Genomic DNA, 12,234 nt, shown 5'->3' on the forward strand with positions numbered 1-12,234 from the left:
AGCAGAAGTAAATGTTTTTCTGGAACTCTCTTGCTTTTCTGATGATTCAACAGAGGTTGGCAATTTGATTTCTGGTTCCTCTGCCTTTTGTAAATCCAGCTTGAACATCAGCAAGTTCAGGGTTCACATACTGTTGAAGCCTCTCTTGGAGAATTTGGAACATTACTTTGCTAGCGTGTGAGATGAGGGCAATTGTGCCATAGTTTGAACATTCTTTGGCATTGCCTTTCTTTGGGATTGGAATGAAAACTGATCTTTTCCAGTCCTGTGGCCACTGCTGAGTTTTCCAAATTTGCTGGCATATTGAGTGCAGCACTTTCATCACCTCCACTAGCTTTGTTTGTGGTGATGCTTCCTAAGGCCCACTTAACTTTGCATTCCAGGATGTCTGGCTCTTGGTGAGTGATCACACCATCGTGGTTATCTGGGTCATGAAGACATCTTTTGTATAGTTCTTCTGTGTATTATTACCACCTTTTTAAAATAAGTTCTGCTTCTGTTAGGTCCATACTACTTCTGTCCTTTATTGTGCCCATCTTTGCATTGATCACTGAGGAAGGCTTTCTTATCTCTCCATGCTATTCTTTGGAACTCTGCATTCAGATCGGTGTATCTTTCCTTTTCTCCTTTGCCTTTAGCTCCTCTTCTGTTCTCAGCTATTTGTAAGGCCTCCTCAGACAACCATTTTGTCTTTTTGCATTTGTTTTTCTTGGGGATGTTCTTGATCACTGCATCCTATACAATGTCATGAACCTCTATACATAGTTCTTCAGGAACTCTATCAGATCTAATCTCTTGAATCTATTTGTCACTTCTACTGTATAATCATAAGGGATTTATTTAGGTGATACCTGAATGGTCCAGTGGTTTTCCCTACTTTCTGAATTTGGCAATAAGGAGTTCATGATTTGAGCCATAGCAAGGTCCTGGTCTTGTTTTTGCTGACTGTATAGAACTTCTCCACCTTCGGCTGAAAACAGTATAATCAATCTGATTTCGGTATTGACCATCTGGTGATGTCCATGTGTAGAGTCCTCTCTTGTGTTGTTGGAAGAGGGTGTTTGCTATGACCAGTGCATTCTCTTGGCAAAACTCTGTTAGCCTTTGCTCTGCTTCATTTTGTACTCCAAGGCCAAACTTGCCTTTTACTCCAGGTATCTCTTGACTTCCTACTTTGCATTTCAAGCCCCTATGATGAAAAGAACATCTTTTTTTAATGTTAGTTCTAGAAGGTCTTGCAGATCTTCATAGAACTGTTCAGCTTCTTCAGCATTAGTGGGTGGAGCATAGACTTGGATTACTATGATATTGAATGGTTTGCCTTGGAAATGAATGGAGATCATTCTGTCATTTTTGAGATTGCACCTAAGTACTGCATTTTGGACTCTTCTGTTGGCTATGAGGGGTACTCCATTTCTTCTAAGGGATTCTTGCCCACTGTAACAGATATAATGGTCAGGCCTGGCGTGCTGTGATTCATGGGGTCGCGGAGAGTCGGACACGACTGAGCGACTGCACTGAACTGAACTCAATTAAATTCACCCATTCCAGTCCATTTTCGGAGAAGGTAACGGCACCCCACTCCAGTACTCTTGCCTGGAAAATCCCATTAACAGGGGAGCCTGGTGGGCTGCCATCTATGTGGTTGCACAGAGTAAGACACGACTGAAGCGACTTAGCAGCAGCAGCAGTCCATTTTAGTTCATTGACTCCTAAAATGTCAATTTTTGCTATCTTTGTTTGCCCACTTTCAATTTACCTTATTTCATGGACCTAACATTCCAGGTTCCTATGCAATATTTTTCTTTATAACATCGGCCTTTGCTTTCATCACCAGTCACATCCACAACTGGGCACTGTTTTTGCTTTGGCTCTATCTCTTCATTCTTTCTGGAGTTTTTACTCCACTCTTTTCCAGTAGCATACTGGGCACCACTGACCTGGGGAGTTCACCTTTCAGTGTCCTAATTTTTTGCCTTTTCATACTGTTCATGAAGTTCTCAAGGGTACTGAAGTGGTTTGTTATTCCCTTCTCCAGTGAACCATGTTTTGTCAGAACTCTCCACCGTGACCCATCTGTTTTGGGTGACTCTAAATGGCATTGCTCATAGTTTCATTGAGTTAGACAAGGCTATGGTCAATGTGATCAGTTTGGTTAGTTGTTCAACAAGATGGCGGAGTAAAAGGACATGCACTCACCTTCTCCTGCAAGAACTGCAAAATTGCAAATCACTGTGAGTGTCCGTGAGTCTACAGTGGAGGCTTGGGTCAACAGTTTACAAATCATAGTGTGTGGTAAATTTTCACAATCCTGTGATAATTGCATGGTTTGTTTGATGAACTATTATAGTCATAAATAGTGTGATATTTTACTCCAAAAATTTCATGTTTATGTGAATGTTGTTCAAAATCACTGTGTGGACATGTGCAAACCTCATTAATGCATATATTTGTTAATATGTGGATTGACACTTGTATATCATGCAATAAGACCGAAAAACACACAGCATAGTTTTAGAGGAAAGTTGCCAATGTTTGAATTCTCAAATACTGCCTATATTCCTTACTTTACAGTACTAAGTGCCCTTCAGTTCAGTTCAGTCGCTCAGTCGTGTCCGACTCTTTGCGACCCAATGAATCACAGCACGCCAGGCTCCCTGTCCATCACCAACTCCTGGAGTTCACTCAAACTCATGTCCATCAAGTCGGTGATGCCATCCAGCCATCTCATCCTCTGTCGTCCCCTTCTCCTCCCGCCCCCAATCCTTCCCAGCATCAGAGTCTTTTCCAGTGAGTCAACTCGTCGCATGAGATGGCCAAAGTATTGGAGTTTCAGCTTTAGCATCAGTCCTTCCAATGAGCATCCAGGATTGATCTCCTTTAGAATGGACTGGTTGGATCTCCTTGCAGTCCAAGGGACTCTCAAGAGTCTTCTCCAGCACCACAGTTCAAAAGCATCAATTCTTCGGCGATCAGCTTTCTTCACAGTCCAACTCTCACATCCATACATGACCACGGGAAAATCCATAGCCTTGACTAGACGGACCTTTGTTGGAAAAGTAATGTCTCTGCTTTTTAATATACTATCTAGGTTGGTCATAACTTTCCTTCCAAGGAGTAAGCGTCTTTTAATTTCATGGCTGCAATCAGCATCTGCAGTGATTTTGAGCCCCCCAAAATAAAGTCTGACACTGTTTCCACTGTTTCCCCATCTATTTCCCATGAAGTGATGGGACCAGATGCCATGATCTTTGTTTTCTGAATGTTGAGGGCAAAGCAACCTACAGTCGTTTGTTCTCATTGTTTTATGAGGCACTGTGTTGTTTGCTTTGTTATTTCTGTAACACTTCAATTAAAGTCACCAGCACAATTGCACATGTTCGGAGAATAAAAGTGTCCAGATGTTAACTTTGTTATGGAGGTGTTGCTAATGTGAGCAAGTCTAGAAATGTTCATATTATTGTAAAGATTTGAAGCACTAGACTTAATTCTGAGAACTGTGAATTTATTCTTATTAGGTTTCATTTCATTGAGGTATAGTTTCATTATTAAAGTGAACATATTAGATTAAACCATATAAAATTGTCATTTTAAAGGTAAAAACAAAATTGAATATTGGCCATTTCATGTGGTTTGATTTATAGATTTGTTTTTATATTCTGACCAAATATTTGGTAAAAACTAAATTTAGTAGCTTGTGCATATTGAAACAAGTTCCTCCTGGTGAAAGGTGCAAACATAATTTAGTGTCTTATTTGTCTTATTTGTAACATTTTATTTTTTTTTCTCTTTTGCTGTCTCGTATACAGGGTTATATTTCCATCTTTCTAAATTCCATATATATGTGTTAGTATACTGTATTGGTGCGTTTCTTTCTGTCTTACTTCACTCTGTATAATTTGTAACATTTTAAATTAATTCCACCACTGCCCTGAATCAATTTCAAAGGACCTATGGCTTATTCATGATGATATTTGGTAGAAACCAATGTAATACTGTAAAGTAATTATCCTTCAATTAAAAATAAAATTTTTAAAAAGCTTCAAAAAAGAAGAGCATTTTGAATTTAAATGCCCCTGTAATTTCTTTCTTAGTAAGGAATGGAGTAACACTCAACTATTTAGATTTGAATAGTAGAAGAAGAGAGAAATATTATCCTATTTAAAAGCAGACATCACATTAAATTTATGTACTTACCAGTTTCAAGAACAGTCCTTCAGAATATGTTTTAAATGGTAGAAGAGAAGGGGAAAATAAAGGTCAAAGAGGTTAGAATAAAAAAGTGCCCCAAGAGTTGCAGAGATGTTCAGAAGACTGAAGATTTAGACAAGCTCAACCAAAAGATATGCCAACCAAGATGTTGGCAGTTACTTCCAAAAAGCCATTTCCATGGAGTGATGGGAGTAGAAACAAAACTGCAGTGATTAAAATGTTACTTGAATGAAGTTAGAAGGGGAGGATATGAATCTGCTCTTTCAGAAGTGTGGTGGCCAAAGTGCTCTTGCCAGGTATGGTAGCTAAATAAGAGAATAAAACTGAGGGAAGGTTTGTTGTTATTTTTTTGTAGTCTTTAAAAAAAAAATCAATATCATGTGTTTTTGAACTATGGGTGAGAATACAAAGAAGTCATTGTAACAATATTCTTCCAGTCCATGAGCATGGTATGTCTATCTGTGTCATCTTCAATTTCTTTCATCAGTGTCATAATTTTCTGAGTACAGGTATTTTACCTCCTTAGTTAGATTTATTGACAGGTTTTGGGTTTGGGATTTTTTGCTTATTTTGTTTTTTGTCTGTTCCGTATAGCTTTCAGGATCTCAGTTTCCTGACCAGGGACTGAAGCCAGGCCAAGGCACTGAAAGTGGTGTATCCTAATCAGTAGATCATTGAAACTCCCAATTCTCAGGTATTTAATTCTTTTGGTTGTTATCGTAAATGGGATTGCTTTCTTAATTTCTCTTTCTGATAGCTTGTTGTTAGAATACAAAAATGCATCATATTTCTGTATATCAATTTTGTATCCTGCATTCATTAATGAGTTCTAGTAGCTATTATGTTGACACCTTAAAAATCTTCTATGTAAAGTATCATGTCAATGGCAGACAGTGACAGTTTTATGTCTTCCTTTCCAATTTGGATCCTGTATTTCTTTTAGTTGTCTGATTGCTATGGCTAGAACTTTCAATACTATGTTGAACTAAAATAGTGAGAGTGGGCATCCTTATCTTGTTCCTGATCTTAGAAGAAATGCTTTAAGCTATTCATCACTGAGTATGATGTTAAGCGTGGGTTTGTCATCGATGGTTCTTATTATGTTGGGGGGGGCTCCCTCTATTGGGCCCTCATGGCTCAGATGGTAAGGAGTCTGCCTGCAATGCAAGAGACCAAATCCCTGTGTTGGGAAGATCCCCTGGAGAAGAGAATGGCCACCCACTCTAGTATTCTTGCCTGGAGAATCCCATGGACAGAGGAGCCTGGTAGTCTACAGTCCATGGGATCTTAAAGAGCCACTCATGACTGAACGACTTCTACTTTCACCTTCAGCTTCCCTCTATGCCCACATCCTGGGGAGTTTTTAATTATAATGGATATTTAATTTTGTCAAAATTTTTTTCTTCATCTATTAAGATGATCATATGCTTTTTAATTCTTCAGTTTATTAATGTGGCATATCACATTGATTGATTTGTAGATATTGAACAACCCCTGCATCTCTGGGGTATATTCCAATTGATCAAGATGTATGATCCTTTTGAATGTATTGTTGAATTCAGTTTGCTAATATCTTGTTGAGGATTTTTGCATCTATGTTCACCAGTGATAATAACTTATAACTTTCTTTTAGTGTGTGTGATATCTTTGTCTGGTTTGGGTATAAGGGTGATGCTGGCCTGGTAGAATGAGTTTGGAAGCATTCCTTTCTCTGAAAGTTTTTGAATAGTTTGGGGGCTTCCCTTGTAGCTCAGCTAGTAAAGAGTCTTTCTGCAGTGCAGGAGACCCAGGTTTGATCCCTGGGTCAGGAAGATCCCCTGAAGAAGGAAATGGCAACCAACTCCAGTATCCTTGCCTGGAAAATCCCATGGACAGAGGAGCCTGGTGGGCTGCAGTCCATGGGGTGCAAAAAGTCAGACACGACTGAGCAACTAACACTTACACTTACACTTTGAGAAGGATAGGTGTTAACTCTTCTCTAAATGCATGGTAGACTTCACCTGTGAAGCCATCTGGTCTAGGACTTTTGTCTGTTAGGAGTTTTTAAATTACTGACTCACTTCATTACTGACAAGTGTTTCATTCATATTTTCTATTTCCTCATGATTCAGTCTTGGGGAAAGAATAAGTATGGTTAAAAATAACCATATTACTCAGGTCTACAGATTCAATGCAATCCCTATCAAAATACCAATAGCATTTCTCACAGAACTAGAACAAATAATTCTAAAATTTGTATGGAAGCACAACAGATCTTGAATAGCTAGAACAATCTTAAGAAGAAGAATGAAACAGATGTATCAACTCCCTGATTTAAAACTATACTACAAAGCTACAATAATCAAACAGCATGGTACTGGCACAAAAACAGACACTCGGATCAATGGAACAGAATAGAGAGCCCAGAAATGAAATCACACTTACATGGGCAATTGATCTACAACAGAGGAGGTGAGAATATACAATAGGGAAAATATAGCCTCTTAAATAAATAGTTTCGGGAAAACTGAACAGCTACATGCAAGAATCAAACTGGACTACTTTCTCACACCATATACAAAAATCAACCTAAAATGAATTAAAGACTCTAAGACTTTAAGCCATAAAATGTCTAGAAGGAAATACTGGCAGTATGTTCTTTGACATCAATCTTAGCAATTTTTTTTTGGATATGTTTCCTTACACAGAGCAACAAAAGTAAAAATAGAAAAATTAAACTATATCAAACTAAAAGGCTTTAGCACAGCAAAAGAAACCAACAACAAAGTGAAAAGGCCACCTACTGAATGAGAGAAGATATTTCCAAATGATAAATCTGAAAAAGAGTCAATATTTAAAACATACAAACAACTTATCCAATTCAACATTCAAAAACTGAACAATCCAATTTTAAAAATGAGCAGAAGGCCTGAATAGGCAATTTTCCAAATCAGACATATAGATGGTTAACAGACACATGAAAAGATATTCAACACCACTAATCATCTGGTAAATGCAAATCAAAACCACAAGATATTATCTCAGACCGGTCAGAAAAGTATTATCAAAACATTAACAAATAACCAGTGTTGGCAAGGATGTGGAGAAAAGCAACCGTAGTGCTCTGTGGTGAGACTGTAGATTGGTGTGGACACTGTGGAAAAGAGAATGGAGATTCCTCAAAAAACTAGAAATATGATCCAGCACTCTTACTTCTTTGCATTTATCCAAAGAACTGAAAACACTAATTAGAAAAGATACACGCACCCCATATTCATTGCAGAATTATTTTCAATAGCCAAGATGTGGAAGCCACCTAAGTAACCATAGTCGATGAATGGATAAAGACTTGTGGTTGTTGTTGTTCAGTTGCTAAGCCGAGTTCCAACTCTTTGTGACCTCATGGATTTCACCATGCCAGGCTTAGAAAATTGGGCTTCCCTGGTGGCTCAGATGGTAAAGAATCACTCAGCTGTAATAATGGAATTTTGCCATTTGTGACAACATGGGTGGACCTTGAAGGTATTACACTAAGTGAAATTAAGTCTGACAAATACTGCACAGTCTCATATGTAGAATCTAAAAACAAAACAGATGAACAACCATAATCAAACAGAAAGAGTTATGGATTCAGAGAACAAGCAGGTGGCTGCTGGAAGGAGGTGAGTCTGGGGAGGACAGAGATAGGTAACATAGATTAAGAGGGACAGACTTTCAGTTCCAGTATAATGAGTGAAGGGTGTGAAATGCACAGTGTCAGGAATGTAGTCAATAACTATGTGAAATCTTTGTATGGTGACAGATGACAAGTACACTCACTATGGTGACCTTTTGAAATGTACAGAAATACTGAATCATTATGTTGTGCACAAAGAGCTAACATAGAATTGTAGGTCAGTTATACTTCAAAAACAAACTAATAAACAAACAGGAAAAGAGATTAGATTTGTAGCTACCAGAGGGGGAAATAAATGAAGGTGGTCAAAAGGTACAAACTTCCAGTTGTAAGATAAGTAACAAGTACCAGGGATTTAAGATATAATATGATAAAGATAATTAACACTGCCGTACATAATAAATGAATGTTATTAAGAGAATTAATCTTGAGTTCTCATCACAACAAATATTTTTTCTCTTTATTGTGGTGTATGTATAGAAGATGATGAATGTTCTCTAAATCTATCTTGGTAAATCATTTAATGATACATGTAAGTGAAATCACTGCTTAAACAGTGCTATATCCCAACTCAGCACTTTTATTTCTATCTCAATAAAACTTGAAAAAAATTTAAAAATACAACGGAGAGGTAAGCATTTACTACTTCTTTCCTATTCATACTCAAATCTTAACCTATTACAGAATTTATTATTTATAGTTAAACTATGCCATCATGCTGAGGTTGTAAAGAATGTCTTGTGTTGGCAGTTTATAGCATTTTGTACACTGGGAAATGCTGCTGCCAGTTATCCAGTTACTTTCCATAATGGATGAGTTTAGATGATTTGTTTAATGTAGTAGTGGCCTGGATGACATAAATTTATAATTGATCATCAGGATTCTAAGGAGAGGTAAGTAATTAGAATTAATTGGTAGTATGTTAATACAATTAATGCAGAGGATGAAGTATTTATTGCTTTTTATTGTTCATTTTACCTGCTTTCTAGATCAGTCATCCCTGTTTGTCACACAGTTGTTGACACATCCGGCTTTCTGGCAGTATCATTCCCTTCTCCTCTGACTAATGAGATCCACTTCATTATGAAAGCTGGTGTTTTGGAGGCTGGAAGACTGCCTTCTCTTGTGTCTGTGGCAGAGATTGCATTTTCTCTGTAAGATTGCTGTTGAGAGGCAACGGTGCCCCTCTCCATAATCCAGGTGAGGGTGGAACTTCACACTCCAGGGTAGGGGGCTTTCTCAGCCTTAGAACATACATTTCTTGGTCTGAATGACTTATTAAGTTTCTCCTTTGAAACATCAGGGACTGAGGAAAAAGAAAAGTCTTATAGTTCCCACAGAAATGGTGAGCAACGCCTGCCGCTACTGCCACAGCCATTATACACATACTTACTAACAAAGCCAAAGGCAGATTTTTAATCTAGGGGCTATTTTCTGTGTTAGATGAGGCAAGATGACTGTTCTCAATTAACACCCCATTGTCTGGCTCCAGAATAAGGCAAATTCCACTATATGTGATATTTTCAATTGTGCCAATTTTATATTCTGGGGACATAGCAGATGCAAAGTTTGGGTGGACATTTCCATCAGACCTCCTTAGTTTAAACATCATTTCCTGAATTTTTCTGTTAGGACACCTTTTCAGAGAACTGCCGTTGACTACACATAAGGTTCTGTTATACCAGCATATAATAGTAAATTCTGGTCTCAGAGTGGTTAATACACTTTTTCAGTGCTGCTGGAGTAGTCAGTGAGTTTAGCAAAAAACAAACCAATTAAATTGCAGCCAGCTTTCGGGACCCAAAGGATAATCATTTACTGATCTCATTGCAAGTGTCGAGTGAGTTGAGCTCCCGTCTTCCTGATCATAAAAAGTGTAAGGAGGAATTGGGAAATAGGGTCTGTGCCCGACAGTTGCTGTTATCAATTGAACTGGATTAACAACAGTTGGAAACATGTTGGGTTGACCCAGAAGGAACAAACAAGAAACAAATGTCAACAAATACCATTTTTATTTAAATATTTGACGTTGTCTTGATGGTTGACTTATTTCTCCCTGTATTCCCTTTTGGGGCTGATGCATGTGTGTGTGTGTGTGTGTGTGTGTGTGTGTGTGTCTGTGTCTGTGTGTGTCTGTGTCTCTGTGTGTGCACATGCTCAGTTATGTTCTACTCTCTGACCCCATGGACTGTAGCCTGCCAGGCCCTCTGTCTATGGAATTTTCCAGGTAAGAATACTGGAGTGGGTTACCATTTCCTCCTCCAGGGGATCTTCCCAACCCAGGGACTGAACCTGTATCTCTTGTGTCTCTTGCATTGGCAGCTGGATTCTTTACCACTAGTGCCACCTGGTGGGAAAGCATATGTATCCTGTATTTGGGTACCACTTAGTAGCTCCAGGAAGGAGTGAAAGGGTCTGACTTCTTTCATCTGTTTTCAGCCTTCCTCCTCCTACTCAAGGATCAGGTTCATCCATCATAAGCTATCTACTCTTTCTCTTCTGTTTTCTTTCTCCCACTTCCGTCTCCCTCTCCTCTACTTTTCTTCGTTTTCTCCCTTATAAACAATTGGTAGATTTCACATTACAGCCTTGATGCTGCTTATTATATTTATGGAGTTTGTTAGTTTCTAAATTTCCTAATCTTCTCAGTCTTTTTATAGTATGGAAGAACATCTTGAGATTAACTCATTGATAGTATCAAATAACTAAGTCTGGATTGGAGGGCTTCAGAAACACAGTAATTTGGCAGTCAGTTCAAATTTCTAAACTGATTGTGTGTGTGTGTGTGATTTTAAAGCTCAACAGGCACGTTTTTTTTTAAGTTTAGGATATAACGCACTTCCCTGGTGGTCCAGTGGCTAAGACTCCACGTTCCCAACACAGGGACCAGGGTTTGATCCCTGGTTAGGGAACTAGATCCCACATGCTGCTAACTAAGAGCCCTCAGCCCCAACTAAAGATCTCACATCCTGCATTGAAGATCAAAGATCCTGTTTGCTACAACTAAAACTGTTGCAACCAAAAAAGAAAATATTAAAAAATAAAGTTCAGAACATGAAAGTTGTATAATTGAACAGAAACACAGTAATACCTAGTATTTTAATTTCAATCAATACATTTAAATCTCATAGAAGCTAGAAAACAATTTAAGTTTTGCACAGCAAAGGTTTGGTGGTATTGGAGAAAGAAGATGAGGTGACTGATTATTGCAAAAATGGAAATATGCTGCAATATAACGAAGGCAGGTGGCTTTAGATACTGTGAGTTCCACTAAGTTGGAAAGAAGAGCATCATACTAGGGGAAAAAAGAATGAATCTAGAAGACAGAATGGGGCAACTACTTGATGAAGAGAAACACTATGTTGAAGTGAGATCTGAGCACTATTTCATATTTCATGGGACAGCCTAGCAGTATATGTTCTAACTACCAGGGAGATAAGTTCCAAACAGGCTCAAGTTCCATCAGCTTTACCTCCTTGGCAATAGAATTGCTTACCTTGGGGTAACATGTCCTCAGGTTTCTGCAATTCAAATGGAGAGCACATGTTTTCAGCATCTTTGTTGCAAGAAGCAATTCATATTGAGTAAGAGACAAACTGGTTATATTTTGTCTAAATGATGTCTCTGAAAAGATGATGCTGTGAAAGTGCTGCACTCAATATCCCAGCAAATTTGGAAAGCTCATCAGTGGCCACAGGACTGGAAAAGATCAGTTTTCATTCCAATCCCAAAAAGAGGCAATGCCAAAGAATGCTCAAACTACTGCACAATTGCACTCATCTCACATGCTAGTAAAGTAATGCTCAAAATTCTCCAAGCCAGGCTAGAGCAATACGTGAACTGTGAACTTCCAGATGTTCAAGCTGGTTTTAGAAAAGACAGAGGAACCAGAGATCAAATTGCCAACATCCACTGGATCATCGAAAAAGCAAGAGAGAAGCATCTTCAAGACGATAGTTATGTGTCTGAGACTCCTGAAGTTTCTTATAAGAATCATTCATTCTCCACTCCTGCAGAGTTTCACCTCTTAGCATGAACGTAAATGCAAAATTTGTATGGGATAGTACATTTGACTCAACTCTTTGGCTGTGGCAAACTGCTTGTTTCACCAAGTTTGGAAAGAAAGTTATGACCAACCTAGACAGCATATTAAAAAGCAGAGACATTCCTTTGTCAACAGAGGTCTGTCTAGTCAAGGCTATGGTTTTTCCAGTGGTCATGTATGGATGTGAGAGTTGGACTATAAAGAAAACTGAGCACTGAAGAATTGATTCTTTTGAACTGTGGTGTTGGAGAAGACTCTTGAGAGTCCCTTGGACTGCAAGGAGATCCAACAGACCATCCTAAAGGAGGTCAGTCCTGGGTGT

Source organism: Moschus berezovskii, chromosome 6 (assembly GCF_049115385.1).
Source record: "Moschus berezovskii isolate FMDL1 chromosome 6, NW_MosBer_1.0, whole genome shotgun sequence".
NCBI classification, from domain to species: Eukaryota; Metazoa; Chordata; class Mammalia; order Artiodactyla; family Moschidae; genus Moschus; species Moschus berezovskii.